Source organism: Odocoileus virginianus, chromosome 18 (assembly GCF_023699985.2).
Source record: "Odocoileus virginianus isolate 20LAN1187 ecotype Illinois chromosome 18, Ovbor_1.2, whole genome shotgun sequence".
Taxonomy (NCBI): domain Eukaryota; kingdom Metazoa; phylum Chordata; class Mammalia; order Artiodactyla; family Cervidae; genus Odocoileus; species Odocoileus virginianus.
The window spans coordinates 43,363,964-43,390,399 of NC_069691.1; the positions used below are offsets into that span (position 1 = coordinate 43,363,964).

Consider the following 26,436-nt stretch of genomic DNA (forward strand, 5'->3'; position numbering starts at 1 on the left):
CAAGGTAAGAACACTGCAGGCTGCAAAAATAGCAGGTGATGCCAAGAGCAGGGGTTGATCCAGGTTGTGTGGGGCCGGCCTGAAGCTTCACCTATTTGGAGAAGGGGGATTCTTTAAGCAAAAGAACACAAAATTAGGTACAAATGAATATTTATTGAGATAAGAAAAGAAATAATAAGAAATGACTGGGTTCTAAGAGATCCAGGTCTTTCCTCTTAGGTCTTTTTGGGAAAGAAGCCAGAAATTCTTCTGTAGATGCTGCTTGATTATATTCAAGTGTTCTTTCTTCAGGTAGGACAATTACAATTCTCAGTCCTGGCAGGGACTATGTAAGGGAGAGACCCAAAGTTAAGCTCAACTAGTCTCCTGGTAAATCGACCTCTAGCCAAAGTGTTGACTTCTATAAGGAATAAAGGATATATCCATTCAACACAGACTAACCCAGGCAGCCAGGCCCAGAGATATATAAGGCAACAAAGGGATACTAACAGGATGTAAACTTAATTGACCCTTCCAAAAGTTCAGGTGATTTGAGGACTCAGGTGTCAATGCACAATTTCTGAATTTTTAAAGTTGGTTAAGGCACACCCTATTGATTAGAGAAACACAGTGGAAGAAGCTGAATTCCTGGGAAAAATACATTGGGGAGCAAGATTTTGTAAATGCTGAGCATTTGGCAGCACCACTCACTTTCCCCCACAAAAAGATGGGAGTAGATTTCATAAAATTGGAGAAGCTGAGTTAAAAGACAATTTGGTGGATGTACAGTAGAACAAATATAAACTTAAGCAACTATATATTTTTTAATTTGTATTTTATATTATATTTTATATAATAGATTACTGGACCATAAAAAAAACCTGAGCACTGAAGAATTGATGCTTTTGAACTGTGGTGCTGGAGAAGACTCTTGAGAGTCCCTTAGACTGCAAGGAGATCCAACCAGTCCATCCTAAAGGAAATCAGTCATGAATATTCACGGGAAGAACTGATGCTGAAGCTGAAACTCTAATATTTTGACCATCTGATGCGAAGAACTGACTAATTGGAAAAGACACTGATGATGCTGGAAAAGATTGAAAGCAGGAGGAGAAGGGGACAATAGAGGATGAGAAGGTCGTATGGCATCACTGACTCAAGGGACATGAGTTTGAGTAAGCTCTGGGAATTGGTGATGGACAGGGAAGCCTGGGATGCTGCAGTCCATGGAGTCACAAAGAGTCAGACACAACTGAGCTACTGAATTGAACTGATAGTAGATTAACAATGTTGTGTTAGTTTCAAGTGCACAGCCAAGTGATTCAGTAATACATATATATGTGTCTATTATTTCTCAAATTCTTTTCCCATTTAGCTGAAGTAATCAGATACATACTTTAAAATTTGTAGTTAATTAGCTATAAATTGATTATCGAAGTTCTGAAGGAGACAGAGTGAACGACTGCAAGCCCCAGAGGAATGGACTAGCCACCAACCTCCTACCAATGAGGCTGGTATAAGGAGCATGGTCCATTTGAGAGATCATATCAAGTTCTCCAAAGTTCAGTGTTCAAGAGGATAATGTGAAGTCATCTTAAGGAAGCTAATTCAGTGAAATTTCTTATTCTGAAAGAGGTGGAGGAGTCAAAAACTTTTGATGGATTTAACCTGGATTTAAGGCCATGAAACCAAACTTGGACTTTTCTGGTAAGACAAATAAATACTCCCCACTCTTCAGGCTTGTCAGTCATGCTGCTGAGAGCAAAGTACCTGTCAACCCCTTTCTTTAGTCAGTGGGGAGATTAGAGAACTTCAAGTACAGGTGTGTCCTGGATTAGCTCAGGGATGGGGTGAGTTTGAATGTGGTTATATATTAAGACCTTAACCGCTTCCTGGGTAGTGGTATAAATAATGGGATTTCCCAGTGATTCATTAGTAAAGAATCCACCTGCAATGCAGGAGACTAAGGTTCCATCTCTGGGTCAGGGAGATCCCCTGGAGAAGGAAATGACAACCCACTCCAGTATTCTTGCCTGGAGAATCACATGGACAGTGAACCTGGTGGGCTCCAAAGGACCACAAAAGAGTTGGACAAAATGGAAGGGGCTTAGCACACATAAATGATGTCAATTGTATTGGCAGGACCCAGAATTAGGCTCCTTGACTTAAGTTCACATCCTGTGTATCTGGCATGAGTCCTTTGGAAGCTTATCATATGTATGCATAGTCTTTTCCACACATGCCTGATCTATATATAAATAAGGCTCTCCCTCCACTCATGATTTACAGCAGATCTTCCACTAGGATAATCTCAATTCTTACTTGGGAAGGGAACTGACAACACACTGAGTCTGCCAGAACCTTCTTTCTATAGAATGTAAGAGCATATAGCATTTTATGAGACAAATTCCAAAGCAACACCAAATAAAATTATCAATGAGTAATGAAATAGAAAAAAAAAAAAAAAAAAGAATAGATCTCATGTCCTTCAGTTTTATCTTTGTCCTGCTTCATACTCAATGGACCCCGTGTTTCAAAGAGACCACTATACCTCTTGAGAAAAGAGTTTAAAAATTTGCAAATACATGTTGAGCCCTGTTATTATGCCAGTAATATTCTCTCTCAAACCAAAACTTATTACTTAGGTCACATGGTTTGTAGTCACTGGTACAGAAACAGACTCTCTAACGTTTTATAAAGGAAGCATCAGATACAGGTAACTTAAAGCAGTTGAAAGAATATTATGTTTTAGGTTCAACATAATACTCCCAGATAAAATCCTCAACAGAGCCTTTTATGTTTCCCACTGAAACAGGATGGTCAATGATAAATGGACTAATGTTTAAGAAAATCTGAGGGAGTGGAGATAATGATGCCCTCATTTTACTGTATCCCAAATTCAATTTGACTTTGGTCTTAGGGACTTAACTAAGTCTGACAAGTATGAATCATTCTATCAGCACTTTTGTATGTGAGTTTTGTGGGAATAGAGCATCTAATAAATCTTTCATTAGTTTTTGTCCCAATTAACATTAATTGTAAACTTTCTGTGTAAGAATCTCACGTTAACAAAACTTACCTTTGATTTAACATTTACCTAGTGGAGAATGTAAAAAGAAAATGCTAAGGCAAAACTGTGTTCTAAAACACAGTTCACCATACACATTTCCTTGAAAAAAAAATTTTTGTTTACTCATGTGATATAGTTGTAGTATATTTAATTGGTGACTTTCTGTAAGTTTTATTTTTATTTATGGGGCACAGTTACCAAATTGTAGTTATAGAGAATATTTGGGATTGATACAGCATTCACCACATTTGTAAATGTGGAGGAAATATTTACTAGGATGAAAGATCTAATCCCAGACTTTTAAATGAAGATTAAAAGCTTGATCTAAGTATAGGAATGTCAAATAAGTGCCAAAAGGATTTAAGAGTAGAATATAAAACCACATTCAATTCTAACTGTAACTGTCAGCCTAACTGCATGTTATATTGTTAACAGTATAATAAATGCAATTTATTCAGTGTTTACTATGCTTCAGGCAGTCTTAAGCATTTTGCATGAACTAATCAAGGAAATATTATAACAACCCTATCAGGTAGGTACTATTATTAACTCTATTTTCCAATAACACTTTAAATATAAAATTAATAGGTAAAGCCAATTTAATTTCAACTATACTTTGAATCTCAGCTGTAAATATTACATTTTGAGCATAGTATTTGTCAAAATTATTTGTGATAAACTACATTATTGATTTATTATTTTTATAATCACTGCTATAAAAAGATATCAAGTGAAGTAGACATTGAGATATTTTCCTGTGTTTGCTTTTGTCATAGATACTTGTAAAAGAAAATAAATTGACAATTTTATAAGTTTGCCATCACATTTTAAATTGTGTCACTTTTGCCTGGAAATTTATTTTTAAAATTTAAGTAATGTATGAGATATGATGTGCATATGAATGTGATGATCAAAATTTATACATGCTCAGGCACTACTGATGTCATAGACAGAATACTGTTCTAAATTAACAAAGTGGGTGTAGGATCTAATACTCATTTATGCCCAATGGATGCATCAGAGGGGAAAAAAAAGTATCTCCAAACCAAATATATACACCAGCATTCATATATTTCAATGAACACTATATCCAAACTCTGATTATAGGGACATTTTTAAAAGAACATTTTCTCCTCCATTAATTATGTCAATTGCTTCCCCAGCAATTTACATTCATGAACCTTGGTTTCCAAGACATTTTATAATGACAACATAAATGAATGAACAGAGACTTTTCAGCCTTCCCTTTATATGAAAATGGTTAAGGGCACCTTTTAAGTGTTCCCATTGTTCTATCACTGTGTACTTCCTCTGAGAATAATTGCATTACCTTTGCCTACTCTAAGATATCCTTGAAAATAAAAACCAAGGTTTTATCTCAGAGGTAAATGTTCTGCAAACCAGAGACAGTCATTGCTGTACTTCCTAATTCCCTTGCTGCCCATGACCTTCACTGTCATCAGTCTTGGAGAACAGCTTTCAAGCAGTTCCATTTTGGTGACTAAAAGTGAAGTGCTTTGTTCAAACCATCACAAACAAGTCACAGAGCAACTCTATTTACATGTTAATAGAATAGTAGAACAGAGATGCTTACAGCAACCAGAAGTTACCATCAAGATCCCTCACAGAGATTGTATAACTTTAGGTGGTATTTTACAGATGGCTCCTAACACAACCAAAAGATGCCCTATTTTAACCTTACCTAAGTCACTTATATAATGTGGATACAAGAATATTACACATCAGCCCTGCTCCCTGGTCCTGGGCCAGAATTCTTTCACAGTCAGTATATTCTCTTGGAATGAGGTAGAAGATGATGGATGTGATATAAATTACCACTCTCAGGCCATAAATTACTTAGGCTGGGTCCCTGCCAAGGCTCTTATCCAAGGAAACCCCAGTGGGTCAGGTTGAGTACCAAGATACCCTTCAAACAGAAAGGATATGCAAATTTTAGCAATCTTATCTATAACCATAATTCATTCCTTTCATGGATTCACTTTCACATTTCACATTTTCCATTAGAACAGAGCCACTTTCCCACAAGACCATCTCACCCAAAATAATGCATAAGATGTAAGGACTTATCTCTCATTAACTAATTCATCCCTTGAACCTCCTTGGAGAACTAGGGGAAGGTGGTTTCATCATTATTCTCCTAATTGCATTATCTAATTTGGACAGATACAGTTTAATACCGAGGATCAAGGCATTCTTTGGCCTTTATCAGTTCTAAGTTATCTCTGATTTATTTAAATAAAACAATACATTAAGCCTCTAGTTAAACATACCATATTAAAAAACCTTGTTTATCACCTTTCTCTTCAAGAACACAGTAAGTGATATTACAGGAATGAAAACAAAGTTTTAAGTTAATACAGACAAATATAGGAGAAAAAAAAGATAGTAGCATAGAATACTTTTATAGGGGATGACACAGAGAGAAATAACTAATTTATCAAGGCAGAAGGAACCCAACCAAGGCACCTGTAGAGAGAAATGCTAATGATAAGTGAGAATATGCACCCTTGGCCATTGTGCCTAGGACTTGGAGACACAAAGTTCTTCAGTGGGCAAGGATCAAACTGGTTAAATATATATATACGTGTGTGTGTGTGTGTGTGTGTGTGTGTATGTAGGAAGCAATTAGAACCCATGATCCTCCCTCTTACTTCTAAAAACCAACTGTACCCTGTTCTTAGGCAGGGGGCTCCAATTTTTACTCTGTGGAGAATTGACCTAGAGAGATTTTGGACAACCAACATCAAAGAGGCAGGAACAAATTTCCTTATCTTAAAAAAAAAAGAGAGAGAAGTAGAGACTATAACTATATAAATGCTTGCAGGGCCACTGCATGATGCATAGTAGAATTCCAGGATGTCTTCACACTAAATGGTAGGGCCTTTAACTCCTCTCATCCACCCAGCTCACAGAAGATCAGAATATTTTACTACCACTTTCCCTCCACGCCTGAAGAGAAGAGTGGAAGGTTTAAAAGATTTTCACATATTTATGCTTGGAAGTCCCCACAATGAACCAGCTAACTCAACTACTAATCACCCTATAATATTAATAAAACAATGTGAGGTAGGGGCCCAATTTTATTCTTTTGCATGTGGATATCCAGCTGCCAAACCTCATTTGTTGAAAATACTCGTAATGCTTTTTGTTTCTCTTTATCTCCCTACTGCTTGGTTCTGGAGGCATATTCTCTGTGGCTGCTAAGTCACTTCAGTCGTGTCCAACTCTGTGTGATCCCACAGACAGCAGCCCACCAGGCTCCCCCATCCCTGGGATTCTCCAGGCAAGAACACTGGAGTGGGTTGCCATTTCCTTCTCCAATGTGTGAAAGTGAAAGTGAAATCACTCAGTCGTGTCCGACTCTTAGCGACCCCATGGACTGCAGCCTACCAGGCTCCTCCATCCGTGGGATTTTCCAGGCAAGAGTACTGGAGTGGGTGCCATTGCCTTTTCCATCAGCTGTGGCAGTACATGGCAAAAAGAGAAACTAAAGCTCTAGGCTTTCGGCCATCAGACCTAGAAGAGGGCCCTATAGGAATGAGAGAGTGTCATAGATATTGAGGAGAGGGCTCAATGTGTATGAATCTGACATGAACAAATACCAAAGCTTTGGTAACCCAAAACAACAGAGCAGAAATCTGTGTAGTTTTCAAACTGGGCAATCAAAGCAGGTCTAAAGAATAGAGCAAACTGAGAAATGAATTGAGCTGGAGCCACAGACCACAAAACATGGGTTAGAACTTGTGGTCTGAATTTAATTTAATTGTCTGCTAAAATAAAGGAAAATATTCACAATTTTTCTAGGATTTAAATGAGATGTAAGAATCTATTAATATAATATCCAGAATCTCCAGGATATAATATAAAATTACTTGCTATATGAAGAATGAAGAAAATCTCAATAACACAAAGTAAGAGACAAGCAACAGATACCAATCCAAAGGTTACCAAAATGTTGAAATTGTGATACAAAGACTTTCAAAGCAGCCATGATAACCATGCTCTGAGACCTAAGGACCAACACTCTTCATACAAATGAAAGGATGGATCATCTCAGCATGGCAATATGAGGTATAAATTGAATAAAATGGAAATTTTGAACAGGAAAACACAAAAAACAAAATTTAAAGTACAGCTGATGTACCCAACAGCAGAATAGAGATGGCTAAAGAGTCAGTGAACTTAAACCTAGGTAAACAGAAATGATTCAATTTGTACAACAAAGGAAAAAAAAATTGAAATAAAATGATCATACACTCTCTCATGGAACTGTATAAAATGCTAAAAGGTTTAACTTTCATGTCCCCAAAATCTCAGAAGGGGAAAACCAGGAGGGTAGTTTAGGAAAAAAAAAAAAAAACACTACAGAAGTAATACATTGAAAGTTTGAAAATCTATAAACTTACAGGTTCATAAAGCTTAGTAAAACCCAAACATGATATATAAACTTTGACAATATATACACTTACAGGTTCATAAAGCTTAGTAAAACCCAAACATGAATAACTCAAAGAAGTTCATGCCCAGACATGCCATAATCAAACTGATGAAAACCAAATTCTACCACCCTTTCCACTTGCATGAAAGCAGTCAGAGGAAAAAAGCATATTATATGTAGGGAATATATAATTGGAATGACAATCATCAGAAATCAAGGAGGCCATTAAGCAGTTGGACAACACGTTTAAAGAGTCTACCAAAATTAGATATCAATCTAGAATTCTATATCCAGTGAAAATACCCTTTAGGAATGAAGGTGAAATAAAGATGTTCTCAGATAAATAAAAACAGAGAATTCATCAATGGTACGCCTGCTCTAGAACAAATTAAAGTATTTGAAATTGATCAAAATTGAAAGTACAGCATATCAAAATTTGTGGAATACAGCTAAATAGTGCTTAGAGTAAAATATATAGCATTAAATGCTTATATTAGTAAATAAGAAAGGTCTCAAATCAATCACCCAACTGTCTACCCACAGAAATCAGAGGAAAAGAAGAGCAAAATAATCCCAAAGCAAGCAGAAAGGAGGAAATAGTAAGAGCAGATCAATGACACTAAGCACAGAAAAAAATTGAAAAAAAAAATCTATGAATGTAAGAGCTCATTTAAAAAATTTTAAAAAGACCAATTATATTGACTAATCTCCAGTAAAATTGACAGGTTAAAAAATGATGTACAAATGACCAGTTTGAGAAGCCAAATTGGAGATATCACTACATACCACAGAAACATTCAAAGGACAGTAAGGTATTAGTACGAACAACTCTATGCACATGATGTTGACAACTTTGATGAAATGGGCCAATTCCTCAAAAGCTACAATCTATCAAAACTCCCCAAGGTAAAACAGAAAAATGACCAAAACTCTGGAAGAGGCAGATGTTTCAAACAGACAAAGCTGAAGCAAATAGACCAGTTTATTGTGCTTGTTTACGAGACTGTGCGCATGAAGTATATCAAGATGAACAAAACTTTTCCTAAGCAGGGAACCACGTTATTTAGTATGGAGCTTGAAAGGAAGGCTTAACAACTTTGGAATCATTGGAGACAACTTTAAATTCTAGATTTTTTGCATGTGTAAATAGAGCATTCCCTGATATTAAAAAGATATTCTAATTATGTATAATCTAGTATCTGGGCTTCCCTGGTAGCTCAGATGGTAAAGAGTCTGCCTACAATGCAAGAGACCCAGGTTCAATCCCTGGGTTGGGAAGATCCCCTGGAGAAGGAAATGGCAACCCACTCCAGTATTCTTGCCCGGAGAATTCCGTCGACAAAGAAGCCTGGCAGGCTACAGTCCATGGGGTTGCAAAGAGTAGGACATGACTGAGCAACTGACACTTATGGTATTATCTATATAATAAGAATAATAATATATAATATTAAAATTAGATATTAATAGTAATATATAATCAATAAGAATATAGAACTGATAATATTATTAATATCAATATATTGTATAATATCTAATATATACATTAGATTATATAATTAGAATATCTTTCCAACCCATGACATGTGGGTAAACCCAAGGGATCTAAACCTCTGCTCAGAGACATGCTTGGTACTTGAATGGGATAGATGAGAAGTTCCTGCCAACCCATCACACTGCTATACTGATGCACCCTGAGATATCACAGGACGCTCTCAACCCTAACCTTCCCCACATGCATATCCCAGTCTCCACAGGGGAGGAGGATGCTGGAGGGACATGAGCCTTCTCTCCCCAGTTCAACCTGATCACCACTCCAGGTGGAAGATGGCAGAGGTCGAGGGCAGAGCTGGGGTAAGGGAGGCCAAGCAAAGCCTGGGGCATCAGGGGTTGGCAGCAGGGGGGCAATCGTCTATCCTAGGGGGGTAAGGAGGCTGCAGGAGGCAAGACCTCATGTGGAGCCAAGGCTCCAAGCCCTCCCTCTACATGTGCTCCATGTCCCATTGGACGTCAATTCTAAATCATAAATTCAAAGATAAAATAATTACAAGTTTCAAGATGTCAACCATAGAACATTAGCCCCCAATCAGGGTAGCCTTCAGAGCATGGAGCCTTACGCAGCTGCACAGGCGGCACATCCTAAATGCAAATGTTGTAAGTTTCCATAATACAGGAGATGTTGTTGTGTAAGTAAAACAGCAATGGGCTGAGGATGAGGCGTCCTTTGATCTACTGTTGGTTTGACCTCTATTTTGTTACATGTCACTATATTTCTTTGAGCCTCAGTTTGCACATCTATAAAATAAGAAACTTCACAAGGTCTATTGTACTAAGTATGACTCTCTAGAAGTGAGACCCCAGAATATGTATCTTTATGCAGGTCTCTAGGCTTTTGCTATCCAAAGAATGGTGCATAGACCAGCAACGTGAGCATTATCTGAGAATGTGTTACAAATGCACAATATCAGGCCTCACCCCAGACCTGTTGAGTCAGAATACTTATTTTTATCAAGATCCACAGGTAACAGGAACATTAAAGTTTGAAAGCGTTACTGTATATGATTCACAATCAGCCAAGTAATAGGAACCACCAACATACAGTACCACAAAGGCCTCATTCAGCAACCAACATGACAACTTCATACAACAGCTAAATGCCAACAGTGGTTAATCCACATGTTAGAAAAGTTGGTAAATTCATTAAGCAGGGACTTGCTTTCACTTACGTTGTAAGTAAAAAATGTGTGCTTAAACAGTTTCATTCCATCTTCATTCTGTTCTCATTTCATGTTTCTCAGTAATAGCCTGTTCATAAAACAATTCACTTAACTTTCCACTATGTTTAGGAAAAAGAGGAAGAGTTCTTACATCAGTATTTTCACCAACCAGTCTCTGAAACTTAAATATATAGCTTCCCTTAAAATAAACTTGTTTATTAAAATACTTACTACTAACAATTTTATGATAGCTTTTTTTCTAACTTCAGCTTTACTTTCTCTTTAACTTCAACATCTATATTACATTTCTAAAAGCAAAGGGATTGAGTTAGATGAAATTTATCCTGAAATTTTATCCTGTATTCTTAGGGAGAGCATACTGACTGAGACCGCCACCCTGGCCAGGTACCGTAGTAACCATTTGTATGAGTTATTTTATGACAGGAGGTCATGGTAAGGAACACAGAACTAAAAAGCCACCACTCACCAGAAGAGTTTGGGAAAGGTCAAAAGGAGACACCACGTGTCCAACCACCTCCCAGAATCCTGGCTGACATCCATCTCGGCTGAGGAATGCCTACACTGCCAGGAAGGACTCAGTCAGAATGATCAGCCAAAGACCACCCGGAAACTAATCCCATTCCGTAAAACCCAAGACCGTGAGCCACGTGGCAGAGCAGTTCTCCTGGGTTCCCTTACCCTCCTGCTTCCGCCTGGGTGCCCTTTCCAATAAAATCTCTTTGTCAGCATGTGTGTCTCCCTGGACAACTCATTTCTGAGTGTTAGCCAAGAGTGCACTTTTGGGCCCTGGAAGGGGTCCCCTTTCCTGTAACAGTATCACTCTTTAGGCAAATATGCTAATTTCCACAGAAACTAGAGATAAGTCTTTGATTAACTTCCCATATTATGTGCTTCATACTCAACAGTCTCTTCAGACCACCAGTGAGTACAGACTACAGGAATCTACACATTCTTCCTGGCAGAGTCTGCACTGTATATGTTTCAACGTGAAAAACATCAGGAAGTAACTTTTCCTCTCAAATAATTTATGTTGCTATACATTGATAAAAAGCATAAGGGGATGAGTTTTCAGAGTGCTCAGTCCTAGAATCTTAATTCTTTAATTCTGAAGCTTCCTGGGGCCTTGCACATTTCTCATGATGGATATAGAGGCAAGGACAGAGAACAATTTGGTAAGTAGCATCATGAGTTATTGGCTCAGATTCCAGCGAGAACATTGGTGGGCTAGCTTATAGAGAAGCGGATTTTTGCTCTTTCCTGGTCCATTTTTCAAGCATTTGCTGAGAGGATTTCAGACTGGCCTTGTAGCTAACATAGACCAGAATTGTTTTGAAAATTTGAGAGTATGTCAAATGGGTTGAACTGATATGTTTTGCACTTGCTTTCTCTTTCTTTACCTCAATTCCTGAGTAGAGAGGAGTAGTAGGTGAAGATTAGAGAGAAGGTTAGAAAGATCCTCAACCACTGCTTTCTGAGATGAATGAAAAGAGTGCTGACCTATGAACAGGTAATGAACAATTGGTTATTTCAAGTTATGGGAACCATTTCTGTACCTGCTACTACAAACTACAAGTGTGAGCAGAACCATCCTTAGACCCAACATCAGGGGCCTCTACCCCTCCTTGCCCCTCCTCTGATTATGCCCCTCTTTGTGGACTATGAAATCCACAGGAGCAAATGCATGTAGCTAATTCAGAGTGCACACCCCCACACCCCCTACTTCTAGACCAGACTTTGGATACATGGGAAACTGAAATTTATACCCAGACTGTCCTGAACACACTTGCAGAGCCTGTGTGGGTCAGCTTTTTTGAGGGGGACTGCAGTGCTCATGTGTGTGTCGCCAGGCCAAAGGGAAGCCAGCTGTTGGTGGGGAGGTGTTGGATAGGGTGTGGCTACTGGGCCTGGAGTATCTACACAGTTATGCGGAAGGCCCTTCAGGACACAAGACATAGCCTAGGGTGTGAAGAGAAGGGAGATGGGATATGAATCACATCTTGGAAATACAAGGAGACCAAGAGTTCTCAATTCAAAGCTAGCCTTGTTCATCAGTACCATTTTTCCAGATTCCACAAATAGGCATTAGTATATGATTTTTTTTTTCTTTCTGACTTATTTCACTCTGTATAACAGGCCCTAGGTTTGTCCACCCCAGTTCAACTGACTCACACTCATTCCTTTTCATGACTGTGTAATATTCCATTATATATATGTACCCCAACTTCTTCATCCATCCATCTGTCAATGGGAATAGAGATGCAAAAGTAGCGCACAGCCTTGTGGACACAATGGGGGAAGGAGAGGGTGGGATGAATTCAGAGAGTAGCTCTGAAATGCACACATTAGCATGTGTGAAATATATAGGTGGTAGGAAGCTGCTGTTATACAAGAACCTCAGGCTGGTGCTCTGTGTTGACCTAGAGGGTGGGATGGGGGGTGGGGTTGGAGGAAAACTCAAGAGGGAGGGGATATGTGTATACTTGAGGCTGATTCATGTTGTTGTACAACAGAAACTCACACAACATTGTAAAATAATTATCCTCCAATTAAATTTTTAAAAAAACTGGCTTGATAAAGGTAACTTTCTCAGGATACAAGGATAAAAATATATTTTAACAGCTTATTGGCTTGATTTAAAACTTTTAAACACTTGGATTTATGGAACTACAGTGATATCTGTGTCCTAAGACCCACAAACATGCCATGATGACGAGACACATTTGCCAAAAGGCACATATTTTCATAAGTCCAGGTTTACACTATAGCTAAAGCACAAGGAATATGAAAACGTTGCCCCTCTTTGAATTTCAGCTCTGCAACTTATTAGCTGAATGACTCTGTTCTTGTTCTTAAACCTCTCTGAATCTGTTGCCTCATGTCTAAAATGAAAATAGTAATGCTGAGTACAACAGATTTTATTTTGAATGACAGATAAATCAGTAAGAGGTTTGAAATATATAAACACATACAGGATGCTCTGCCATAGACTCTATCTCTGTCTGTCTAGAGAGAAAGAGATACGAGTCTCAAAAGAGTACGGGTAATATTATTAAGACATATATCCTGTGCCAGCAGCTAATCTGTCCCTTTAAGAACTTTCTTGTGGAGTTTATCTATGCAGAGGCACAAAGTTTCTCCTGACTAATGCATATTAACTCTTCATAAATTTCAGTTTTAGCATGCTGAACTCATTCTCTGACACATGAAGAAGTCGTCACTGATAGACACAGAAAGTCTTCTGGCTCAGATGTCAGAAAATTTTTGAAGTAGAAGAACATTTATAGTTCTTTCACTCCTTTCTTCACCTTTGTCCCCTCAAATTTTTAGTTGCTTTTTTTTTAAAGTAACTTATTCATGAGAGAAATAAATGTTATGAATATAAATTTTTTTCAGCTTTAGAACATCAAGTAACTGCTCCCATTTTAGTGGTCATGGGAATCTATCTTTCCTCTCTTGAGCATACTCTGTGATGGATTTTACATACTCATTTAAACTGCTTATTGATGCTTCATAGAGAAATCCCAAATAACATTTACACAGATTTTCACATCTTCTCTTAGTGTAAATTATAACACTCTTTCTTGAATGCAAATAGAAAAACCACACTTTTAAAAAAATATACTGAAATATTAACTAGCAATTTTATTTCACTTACATTAACTTTAATAAAGCATTAACTTTATTTAGTGTTCTCATCTTTTCTCCCCTCCTCTATCTCTGTCACATGAATCATCTATATTTTCAATATTACTTATAGCCCCACCTATTTCTGCTCCACACTCTTAAAAGACTGAGCAAATTCTATCTCCCCTTCTTCTTTAATTACTCTCTCAAATCATTGATCTTAAGAGGCATATACTTTTCTAGCCAGACATTTTTCTATAAACTTCACTCTATCTTTCAGGTTAGTTGAAGTATACTAAGACCTACATTTCAGAATCCCATCACCATCTGATTTGGTTAGATCTGGCCAAAAGAGGAACCTATCAGAGGTTTAGAAGGTAGAACTTCTAAATGATAATAAAATAATTGGAACCATTGTTATTATTACCAATTTGTATTACTGATACAGATAGTCCAAACAACCCAGTGGATTTAATAGGGAGGGTGATTGAATATCTACAATATCTACATTTAATGCAAGAATAAATCAGAGTTCTCAGAAGATATGACTTTCCCAAATCATATATTTACCAAACAGAAGTTACTAGCCTTTATATACTCTCCATCAATTTATGGTCCACCTAGGGTTCTACAGAAATAGCTGACATGTAAGAATCCATTTAGGGAAATAGAAGAGATGGAAATAGTACATATACTAAAGGTAGTCTTAGTAGAAAGCTTGCAATTTGTGATTCAATGAAAGGCAAATACCAGAGATTTCTGCATATGTTCATGCCTCTAATATATGAGTAGGCATTAAAAATCATCTTGAATACTGAAACTATTAAGGCTGAGAGAGTTAGCAACTATTCTTTATGCTACATAAGCAAAATCAAATAACCTTATATGAAATTAAGTGTATTGAATATTAGTATGTCTTTGCCTGACCTGAATCCTGTTGTTTACAGAGATGAGAATGAAAAGGAATGAAAAGGTCTCCATATTAATGTCTGGTTATTAAAATTGCCTGTTAAAATAAGACAACTTTCCACATTAATAAATACCATCACTTTATGCTATAAACTTACAATTGACTGTAGAAGGCCCCTGATAGTAAATTAATTAAACCTCTGTTCCATTATGGTATCAGTTAATTTGGAAGCTCATTATTTATTTGGCACCAATTTAGCCTTGCAAATTAATTAGGAAGAGCATGGGAAAATAGATGATTCAACATAAAGTCCAAATCAAGACAAAGAGGCAAGATCAAGGGAACTTACTGAGAGACAAGGGGCAGTTTCATCATCTTCAGGAGAGCCTTCTGTTTTCCCGAAGACAGCCAACACAGTGCAGAGAAGCTGCTCAGAAGTGGAATTAGGAAACCAGAATCAGGAACGATCTTGAAGAAAAACATTTCCTCCTGTACAGGGGTTGTCTACAAAAGGCTTCATTCCATAGCCTGTTCACAGAGCTCTTCCTGACTTCATCCTTCTTCACAACTCAGACTAAGACCCAAGGTACCACTGGCCACTGATCAGCAATCTCTGACCTTGGGCATGTTGGGATAGTGGAAACATGGTCTCTGCAAGGGTTTGAAAAGAAAGAGCCTATTTGTGGCTGGAGAAGTTACTCTTGCAGGTACCAAAAGATGTGGTCCAGTGGTACCTGATGGCTACCTGTATTTCCAGATGGTGTCACCCGAAGAAAATAATGCTTGAGGCAAAGACTTTTTCTGCCTTCCTCAGAGGTTCAGGGAAGTCCAGGAAAATTAAAGAAAAAGTTTTTTTCAGTTCATCTTCTTGGTCACTAGAATGTGATATCTTGTCTTCTCATTGATGAAGTTTGCCAGACTTTACCTTATTAAGAGTCTTCATGAGAAAGGGGAGTTACACACTCCCCTTTACACATTCAGTGGCATGATCATCTGAAAGTCTATTAATCAAAGGTTTAGTCAATCAAAAAGGACATGTTCATGATCCAAAAGAATACATGCACCCCAGTGTTCACTCCAGCACTGTTTACAATAATAGCCAGGACATGGAAGCAACCTTAATGTCCATTGACAGAGGAATGAATAAAGAAGATGTGGTACGTATATACAATGGACTATTACTCAGTCATTACAAAGAATGAAATAATACCATTTGCAGCAACATCAATTGATCTAGAGATTGTCATACTGAATGAAGTAAGTCGGACAGAGGAGAAATATTGTATGACATCCCTTATATGTGAAATCCAAAAAGAAATGATACAAATGAAATTACTTACAAACAAAAAGAGACTCATAGATTTAGAGAATGAATTTATGGTTGCTGAGTATGGGATGGTTAGGTCGTTTGGGGTGGACATGTACACACCGCTGTATTTAAAATGGATAGCCAACAAGGACCTACTGTGTAGCACATGAAACTCTGCTTGGTGTTGTGTGGCGGCCCGGATGGGAGGGGAGTTTGAGGGAGAATGGATACATATATATGTATATATGGCTGAGTCCCTCCACTACTCACCTGAAGCTATCACAACATTGTTAATTAGTTATATTCCAATACAAAATAAAAAGTTTTTAAAAAGGGACATGCCCGGTACTTAACAGACATCAGTCACTGGCCTGCATACTCCTCTCCCTCAATGGAGAACTGGTAAACATCTTCCTTTTCTTCAGGGAGCTTTTGATCTGGAGGGGAAACACAATTAAATGCGTCAATAAATATATAATTAAAAAGTTTGAGAAATAGTATAAAAGAACCTAAAGATATGACAAAACTTGGGGGACCTAATTTAGATTGAGGGATCAGGGAATCCTTCTCTCAAGAACTTCCATTTAAGCTGAGACTTGAAGAACAAATAGGAATCATCCCACATGTAGGAGATAGAGAAGAGACTGTTGAGTTTAAATGAGAACTGTAACTGGAGCCATGAATCAGGTTGGATGAGGGAGGGTTGGGGCCATGTTAACATTGTGTATGTGTCCTCAGGGCAATGGAAAATGATTAATGAAATGGCATGATATTAACTGGCCTATAAGGTCATAATGGCTTTTGCTGAGAGGGAAAAAAAAAAAGTAGAGAAAAGGCAAATAGAAGCTTTCAATTCAGTAGTCACCTCAGGCCTCAGGCAGCAATGATCAGCTTTTCTGTCAGAGGCTTTTCTTGCTATTTATATTTCAATTTTCTTCATATTTTTACATATTTCTAAAATTTGTGATACATGGTTTTTTATAGCAAGAAATTATCTCAAAGAGCTATTCAGCTGTAGCTAATACACCTAAGTCTTGGTGATTCCATAAGCACCACATGCATGTGAAGAAATATTTCAAGGGAAAAGCTGTATTTTTTTCTCTGAGAGAACAAAGACCTATTGACAACATGCTATGCAGCTTTGCCTGTTCTCTCTCCATGATGAAACACCAGAACAAGCACATAAATCAGATATTAATAGATCAGATTTATATCAAGCAAATAACTTTTTATTCTACTGAAAAAATAATGCAGCAAAGTGTTGGAGGCCAAGAAATAATTTACTGTAGTGATGGATTAACTTTTACTAGTTACTGTGATCCTACAATCTACTCAAATGTTTGCATATAATTGAGGAAATTAACGAGAAATTTTATGTTTTCACTGAATTAAAACCATACCACCTGGATTTTCTACTGAAATTTCTTTCATGAGGAGCTTAGTTTTGTTTTTGTTTGTTTTTAACTAAAACTCAAATGCAGGTCATGCAAAGAATTTAATAATTACTTTAAATAAAGGAAGGCGGAATTAAATTATTTTGTAAGAATGCACTTAGATTAACACCTTTAAATTGTCTCTTTACTGTTCATTGATGCCCATAGTTTTTCATTTAATCATATCTATGATCCCTTAATAAAGGGTCAATAAGAATCCCTGATTAATGAGAACTTAATTAATCATCATTAAGAATGTGAATGTAGGCTTCCCTGTTGGCTCAGATGGCAGAGAATGTGAATGCAAGAAGCAAAAATTACACAATTTTCAATCGATGAGATTGCCTTTCTCCCTTTTCTTTGTAACGCTCTCTCTTATACCATCAATAGTGACTAACATGATAGAATACTGGGATATTTATTGGCTTATTTCCCAGAGACTTTTGGGCACTGATGCTTTTTCTTCTGATTAATTGGAGAAAAAATATCTGATACTAGTACTATATAGAATCTGTTTTTTTTTTTTTTTTTTTCAGAAGAAAAACATAGGACAGAAGAAAGAGTAAGATATACCTGCAATCTGAATTTGGGTCTGGTAATAAAATGTAGTCAAGAAGCATGATTCAAATACCAAATACGAGTGGTCTTGGCGATGGAAGTTTTTGTGTGCTCATTTTATGTGTTGTGTTCACCAAACTAGTATTTATTTAGTGCTACAACTGTGATAGATACAGTGGGGGCAGAAAGATAAATTACATATAAATCCTACCATCATGAAGCTTACATTCTAATAAGAAATTTAATACATGGTTAAAGAGGCCAGGGGCTTCCCTGGTGGCTCAGTGGTAAAGAACCCTCCTGCCAATGCAGGAGACCTGGGTTTGATCCCTGGACCAGGAAGATCCTTTGGAGAAGGGAAAGGCTAGAGTCAGACACAATTTAGCGACTAAACGACCACAAAAAGAAGCCATAATAAGTTGTAATAAATGATACTGTACAAATAAGGTGCTAACAGGATTTAAGAGAAAGGAAGTATTTGTTTCTGGCTTAGGGAAACTGGTGAACATAAATAAAACGCTTGAATAAAATGTAAGATTTCAATCACCTGGTTGTTCTAGCACAAGAGTTCTCAATTTTTGCTTTTGTTCTTGTTCTAAGAACTGCTTTACACTCTTAAAAATTATTGAGGACCCTCAAAGGGAGTTTTTGTATAGGCTATACCTACTGATGCTTTCTGTATTCAAGATTGAAACAGATAGACCACTCATATGCTAATATAAATAATAAGTTATTGAAAATATGTCTTCTGAAACAAAACATTTCAAGGAAAAGCATGTGTTCATTCTACATCTTTTGCAAATCTTTTTCATATCTGACTTGAGAAAAACAGGTGAATTGTCATATATGCTCTGCCTTCAATATGTCATGATGGATGCATTGTTTTTGTTAAGTAAATGATTTTTTTAAATCCAGGTTCAAAAATATATGTGATTGGCAAAGGGAGGAATATTTTAACAGCCTTGTAGATAATTCTGTGTGCTCTTCTTTAATACTACAAAAAACCTCAACAAGTTACTATGGATATGTAAATTATACAAATACCACTTATGCCCCAGTCACAGGAGATTATTAGGTATGCTTAGCATGAAAGAGAATGCAGGATGTTACTCGATGGTATGCCCAGAGAGAAAACAAAAGAGACGTAAGGTGGAACACTGGCCATCAATGACCAGAGGTGATCACAGGGGAGTCTGCCTCAGAGTTGAGTGCGCAGTCTATTTCACTCCCATGGTATATAAATATCCTTCTCCTTTTAGCTTACTACATCATGAGATACGAATATAATTAAATGTAATCAGGTATTAACTCTGCCTAAAACTCTTAAATGTCCAGCCACGGCTTCAATAAAGTTTAAAAGACAAAGGCTACATATCTCAACATGAAATGCAAGTCAGATTGTTGCCTAAATTCTTCCTCTTTCTGCATATTTGTCTCCCAACACTCTTGGCCTTGCAACATATGTAATAGCAAACTCCTTCCAGTGGCCTCTTCTCCTCTCTGTTCAAATTCCATGCTATTTCTCAGCTATGTATTTGCTCACGCCATCGGGAAGATCCCTTGGAGAAGGGCATGACAACCCACCCCAGTACTCTTGCCTGGAGAATCCCATGGAGAGAGGAGCCTGGTGGGCTACAGTCCATGGGGTCACACAGAGTCGGACATGACTGAGGTGATCTGGCGTGCATCCTCAGATCTCTCCTACATGTAGAAGTAATTCTTAATCAACCTTTAACATTCAAGGGACACTGTCTGCCATGGTTCTTCAAGTGTGTGTTAAGATTCACTCCTCTGAGTTCCCATCTTATTCAACCTGTCATCTGTCATTAAACTTACTATTTACCATCTTGCCTTCCAATTCATCATTAATTTGGCTCCATCTGTGACTGTTGCACAAATGTCTTCATGACAGGGAATGTGTGACATGAATGTCTGTATTCTGATGCCTAGAACAAAGTTCAGCACACAGTGGACACCAAAAATGTCTGTAGACATAATGCTCAATTTTCCATTTTAAAATGTACTTTCAGTGCCCATATTTGATTGACTTATGTACTCCCCTTCTAACATGACAGGTGTTTTTTCCCAAACAGAACCAAATAATTCCAGAGACAAATCACCTAATGTGGCTAGCTGCAAATTAAAAGCACTTGTCAGTTAGGGCCATAGCACTGTGCAGGTTGTTTTTCTTCCAGGGCTGACTTTCTGACATTAAATGATCAACATCTCGGTCTGCAGCTTCTTGCAGTCCAGAAGCAAATGATTCATACTTCTTGTTATTATATTAATGCATGAGGAATGCAATAAAAATTCCAAGAAGCCATAATACATCCACAACATCATAACTTTATCTCATTACCTAGAAGTCAATGGATCATTACCTCTGATATGTATTGATTCAGGCTGTCAGCAGTGGAGTTTACACTCACTGTCACTCATAGTCTTTAGGTCAAATAACTGTCATAATCACCTTACTGCATTCACATATGAAACTACACTTGGCTCCATGCTCCATGCAAACACCATATATTCTTCTCCCTGGTGATGAGAACTTACTCTGTCCAGGGTACTGAGGATGGGAAGAAAAGAGGCTCTTGTCTAAGGCCCAACAGCTTTCCACCAACTGTGCTAAGACCCTTACACTTAAACATGGTGTTGTTTAATCTTCACAGCAAAAATGTGAGGGAGTTGGTGTTATTATCTTCATTTTATAGATAAGAAAATCAAGGCTCTGCATGACTGATGATAAACACTACTTCTGTGTTGAGGACACAAATGTCCCTAATTTGAATTTCAACCCTTTTCTGCCCTTACTTGTCCCTGGGAGACCACTCCTGACCTTCTGCCACCTGTCAATCCCTCTGCAGAGTTCCCCAGCACTACTGCTGTGCTGCCAGAGACTTGCCTGATCCCCCGCTCTCATCTGTAAGCTGTCTAGTAAGAGCTCAGCAGAACCATCACCAAGCTTCTGTGCTGGTGCTATAGGCAGAATGCTTCCATTTATTCAGTTCATATTTTTGGTATATCCCAGGGACTAAAGAGAAGCAAAGCACCTGCCCCCCACAGAGTTTTCATGCTCATAGATACAGCTTTGACCTTGGTCTTCAACTGATTGGCTCTGGAGCTTCTGGACCTAAATGGGCCCCAGAAGAGAGACGGGGCCCACCTCCTCCCTCACTGGGTATACAACCCAGACTCCTTATAGCATTGTCTAGAGCAGGAGTCCCCAACCTCTGAAACCTAATGCCTGATGATCTAAGGTGGAGCTGATACAATAATAATAGAAATAAAAATAATTAAAGTTTCAATAATAATAGAAACGCAATTAATGTAATGTGCTTGAATCATTCTGAAACCATCCCCTCCGTATCAGTCCATGGAAAAATTGTCCTCCATGAAATCAATCCCTGGTGCCAAAAAGGTTGGGGACCTCTGGTCAAGAGGAGTTTTCTACTGGCCCGGTCTTAGGAGTTCTTGTCAATAATTCTCTATGATCCTGGGTCCACAGAGTTGGCCACAGGGACTTTGAACACAGTAATGGGATTCAAGGGGGATGGTTTGTTCAACCTCAATTAGGAACATTCACTGCTGTATTTTTAAGTGAAGTGTTGATCCTAGAACCTTCTAAATCCCTTTGAGTTGGGTTGTCTCCAGATGCTTAAGAGCCAGCATGCAAATGGTCCCATGAGTGTTCAGGATATCCAGATATATGTAAGGGTTCTGAACTAAACATGCATGAAAATAATACAACACCTCCTTAAGGACTGAAGGTGCTTAAGCTGAGGTAGAGGCCATAGGATGTAAATTAAAAAGTTAGTTCTCCCTCCCTTCTCTGTAAATAATACCTTCTTTCTTTTTTTTTTTGTAGCATGTTTTTTTTAAAAAAATTTTTCCATTTATTTTTATTAGTTGGAGGCTAATTACTTTACAATATTGTAGTGGTTTTTGCCATACATTGACATGAATCAAACAATGTCTTCTTTCCAAGGCCAGTTCTCCTGTGGTTGAGGCTGTCACACTTAGCCACCTTACCGTACCACTAACTGGAGATAGGGGTCAGTCTCTCATTACTGTTCATTTCCATGAAGCGTTCAACATCCTCTCATCTACAAAATGAAGCAAATCCGCTCTTGACACGTTTAGCCATTCATATTCCTTATTTCCTTCACAGTCGTGCTTCTTTTAAGGTTTGCCTGCACTCAATGTCTCCACTTCAACTCTCATCCAGCTTGCAAATCCTAAAAGTCCATTCCTGCCCCACCCTGCCCTGACTCTGCTCTGAAGGTCCCCAATCACCCATGGCTGCTGAATGAAAGGATTCTAGTAGGTCCTTATTTTTCTCATATCTTATGCAGCCCTGACACTACTGATGAATTTTTCATTGAAACACTCGCTTTGTCTGGTTCCTCATCTCATTCACAATCTCTTGCCAACATGCTTGTTCATGGTCTTCTCATTTGCTAGGGGACTGTGCAGCTTAACGTTCGGAACATGCGTGTATTCTTTTATTAAAATTGACATGTAACTGATTTACAATGTTGTAACAATCTCTATGTACAATGAAGTGACTCAGTTTCACACATACATACATTCCTTTTAAAATATTCTTTTCCATTATGGTCTATCTCAGGAGATTGTATATAGTTCCCTGTACTATACAGTAGGACCTTGTTTATGCATTCTAAATGTGACAGTTTGCATCTACCACCCTTAAATTTCCAGTCCATCCCTCTCCCCCGGCCTCTCCTTGGCGACCACAAGTCTGACCTCTAGGTCTGTGAGTCTGTTTCTGTTTTGTAGATAGGTCAATTTGTGCCATATTTTAGATTCCACATATAAGCAATATCATATGTATTTCTTTTTCCAACTTACTTTACTTCATATGATAATCTTTAGCTGAATCCATGATGCCGCACATGGCAACGTTCTGTTCTTTTTTATAGCTGAGTCATTTTCCATTGAACATGATGTGTGTTCTCTCCTGCCTCTTCCTCCAGCCTCTTCTCCCAGGTCTTTGCTAGGCTGACTCTGCCTGCTTTTCATCGTCCGGACAATTCATTTCCCCCAGAACATATACTTATTTGGGCTTTACCTAGGTCTCCCTCATTCATCTCTGAATGTTCCCAGGCGTTATGTGCCTGGCATTCCTTCTCCTCTTGTTCATTCAATAGCAATTTCTCTTCTCCAAGAAAACCTTCCATAGTAACTGGAGAGAAGTGGATTTCCCATAATACTGCCAAGATTTACCATGCTTAACCTTCTTGAGTTAATACTCCTCAGTATATATTTACTCTTTGTCCTATACAGATTACTATGTTAACATTATTTTAAGTATCATTATGTGCTATCTGGGTTGGACCACATATTTCCAGCAGTGGCTTTTAAGATTTGGTGTGATTTCAGCATTTTCAAAAAATGCATCAGTGTGAAACTAGAAATGATTTTTGATAGCAGTTATTTATTATGAATAACCAAATATGTTGTTAAGTGACCAGCAGATTGTTTATATATAATTCCCATTTGATTATGGGCCCAATTTTTCAGTCATGGTCATACTTAAAATAAAATATTCTTTTAAAGAAGAATAGGGACATTGATACCTTGTTACACCTTCACTTTTAAATTCATGATGGAAATAGCAAAGATGACCCATACTTGCTGGCCTTAGAAACATTCATGAATTTACCAACTAAAAATAAACCATGAAGAAAATGGTCTCTTATTCCCCATTTATATTTGACTTCTCTTTTCTTCCCTACCCTTTTGTCCCCACTCTTTGTGGAGGCAGTTTTGTGTTTTTTTTTTTTTAATTTTACTTAATTTTCTTTAAAAATTTGATTTTAAAACTTAACTTTAGATTTTAAAATTAAAATTTAATTTTCAATTTAAACACTGTAATTTTTTATTTTAAAATTAAAATTTAACTTTAAATTTTAAAACTTAACTTTAAAAAATTAATTTTCTTTAAAAGACACAACTTCTGTTTAGTGTATTTATGTAGCTCAGAATTAAAACAAAACAAAACACAACCAGAATACAGTGAAAACTCTTCTTCTTTCTGGAGAAGATGTCACACAGCCTCCTTCCTCAGAGATAACCAATTCTACTAGTCTCCAGGTCTCTTCCTAAATATTTTATGCACAGGCAAATGATCAACCTCCCTGATATCTTTCCATAGACAGGATCTCTTTGGAAGCCAGTGATCTTTGTTCTCTTTACACATGTGAGTGCTCTGTGCTCTTCTTAGCCTCTCCCTCCAGGCCTAATGGGACACCCATGAAGTCACCCTCCATATCCTTAGGAACTCCCTCCAGACTCTGTCTCTTAAATCTCTGGTCCCATCTGCTTAGCCTGGGTGACTTCAGTTTTCCTTCCTATGAGTTCAGCCCCTTTAGAGAAATGCTTACTCTGAATCTGGGGGTTGACTGTTGATTTCGGCTTTGATCCCTTGGTTGTGGCCTTTTGCATCTCTCTTGGCTTCAGGCTCTACAGGTCACAGGCAGATCTGACTCCTGAAACCCCCTCCAAATCTGAAAAGTGTGAAAGTGTTAGTCACTCAGTTGTGTCTTACTCTTTGCAACCCCATGGACTGTAGCCCACCAGGCTCTTCTGTCCATGGAATTCTCCAGGCAAGAATACTGGAGTGGGTAGCCATTCTCTTCTCCAGGGGACCTTGGGAACCATCACACACCCCACCTTTCTTTTCTTGAGAACACAGGCTGTCTTGTCTTCCCCTCATGCCTTTGTTTCATCTTGTTTCCTTTTTTTTTTTTTCCCTTGCTTGTAAATGTCCAGTCATCATCAGAAATTTCAACCCATCTGGGCTAATGAACTTGGTGCCCTTTACATTTTCAGATATAACAAAGCAGAGACCATGGTCTTCATGTTATAGTTCCTTCCCTCTATGAGGAGGAACCCCTATCTCTACCCAATCATTGGCTAGCACACCCCTGTGACCTCTATCAGAACCAGAAGCTTCTCCAGTTACATCAACAGTCTGCCATGTCAGAAGCACTTATAACATCTTATAACTTATAACACTTAACATCTCATAACTGGAAGAAAGAAATACACCAATGACCATGTTACTCCAAGTGGCTGATGAAACGTGCAGGGCCACACTAGCAGAAATCTGGTTTTATAAAGAGTAAATTCTGGCTGCAGCCTTTCAGGTTGAACTTATTTGTGCCAGCCAAGAGTCTGTTGTGTACCAGGGCTTTCACAAGATAGGATCACAAACTCACATGGTTGGAGATTTTCCCAATATTAAAAAATCGATGATAGTAAAGCAGTGCCTTCCAAGCAATAATGAATTTCAAGAAGGTGATTAGGAAGTAAAACTGATTATGTCCTCTTTGTGAAGTGAATTAAGCTGACTAAAGTAAAATACCCCTAGAATATAATCAGACATTATTACTTGTCTTTCTACTACTCTCTGGCAAAAATATAATTCACTTTTATAAGTCAGTCACTAAAATATCCTTCTTTGGGGACTTCCCTGGCAGTCCAGTAGGTAAGACCCCACACTTCCAGTACAAGGGGTGACTGTTCAATGCTTGGTCAAGGAACTAAGATCCCACAGGCCATGTGGCTGAAAACTAAAACTTAAAAAAATAAATTTCTGATTATTCTTAGTCTTAATTTTCTTTAAAAAAAATTATCTTTTATCTGTTAGGACAGAAGCGTGGGCACTTTGAATTTTCCCGTTCCTATTGCCACACACCATGGAGACACCAGGCTTCCCAGGAGGCACTAGTGGTAAAGAACCTGTCTGCCAACGCAGGAGACATAGAGACATGGGTTCAATCCCTGAGTCAGGAAGATCCCCTAAAGGAGGATATGGCAACCCACTCCAGTATTCTTGCCTGGAGAATCCCATGGACAGAGGAGCCTGGCGGGCTATAGTACATAGGGTCACAAGAAGTCCAACACAACTGAAATGACTTAGCATGCATGCACACATGGAGACACCTTGGAAGTAGGATGTCCAGCCATTAAACTATGTAATATCATTAGAAAATGGCTTCATCTTAATCTGTAGGACCATGGAACTGGTAACTTATATTTATGAGTTAATTCTTAAGGCTTATTAGGAAGCTAAAACTGGACCAATGAACTTATTATTATATGCACATGATATCTGGACTGAATGACTGAGAAAAGCTTGTGATTCTACAGAATACATTCTATAGTATAAACTTTGTCTCTGACCTGAGTTTTCAAGATAATTGCCAATGATAACTCAAAGTATAAGAGTTCATTCAAAGCAATACATTCACTATATATTTACTTATCATTTTCTGTTGAAGCCATCCTAGAGCCTCTGACATTAATATTTCCATGTACAGAGATCTTGGCA

At 37.9% G+C, this 26,436-nt stretch overlaps 1 long non-coding RNA gene across 1 annotated transcript in view; it reads right to left on the bottom strand.

Annotated features, from left to right (window-relative positions):
- Positions 1-24,597, bottom strand: part of LOC139039439 (uncharacterized) — a 102,847-nt gene extending 78,250 nt beyond the window's left edge. Inside the window, exons 1-2 of the long non-coding RNA XR_011492701.1 lie at positions 24,485-24,597; positions 15,127-16,523 (exon numbers count right to left, since the gene is read on the bottom strand). This is a non-coding gene — a long non-coding RNA (uncharacterized lncRNA). The remainder of the gene's footprint in view (positions 1-15,126; positions 16,524-24,484) is intronic.
- Between the last annotated feature and the right edge of the window lie 1,839 nt (positions 24,598-26,436).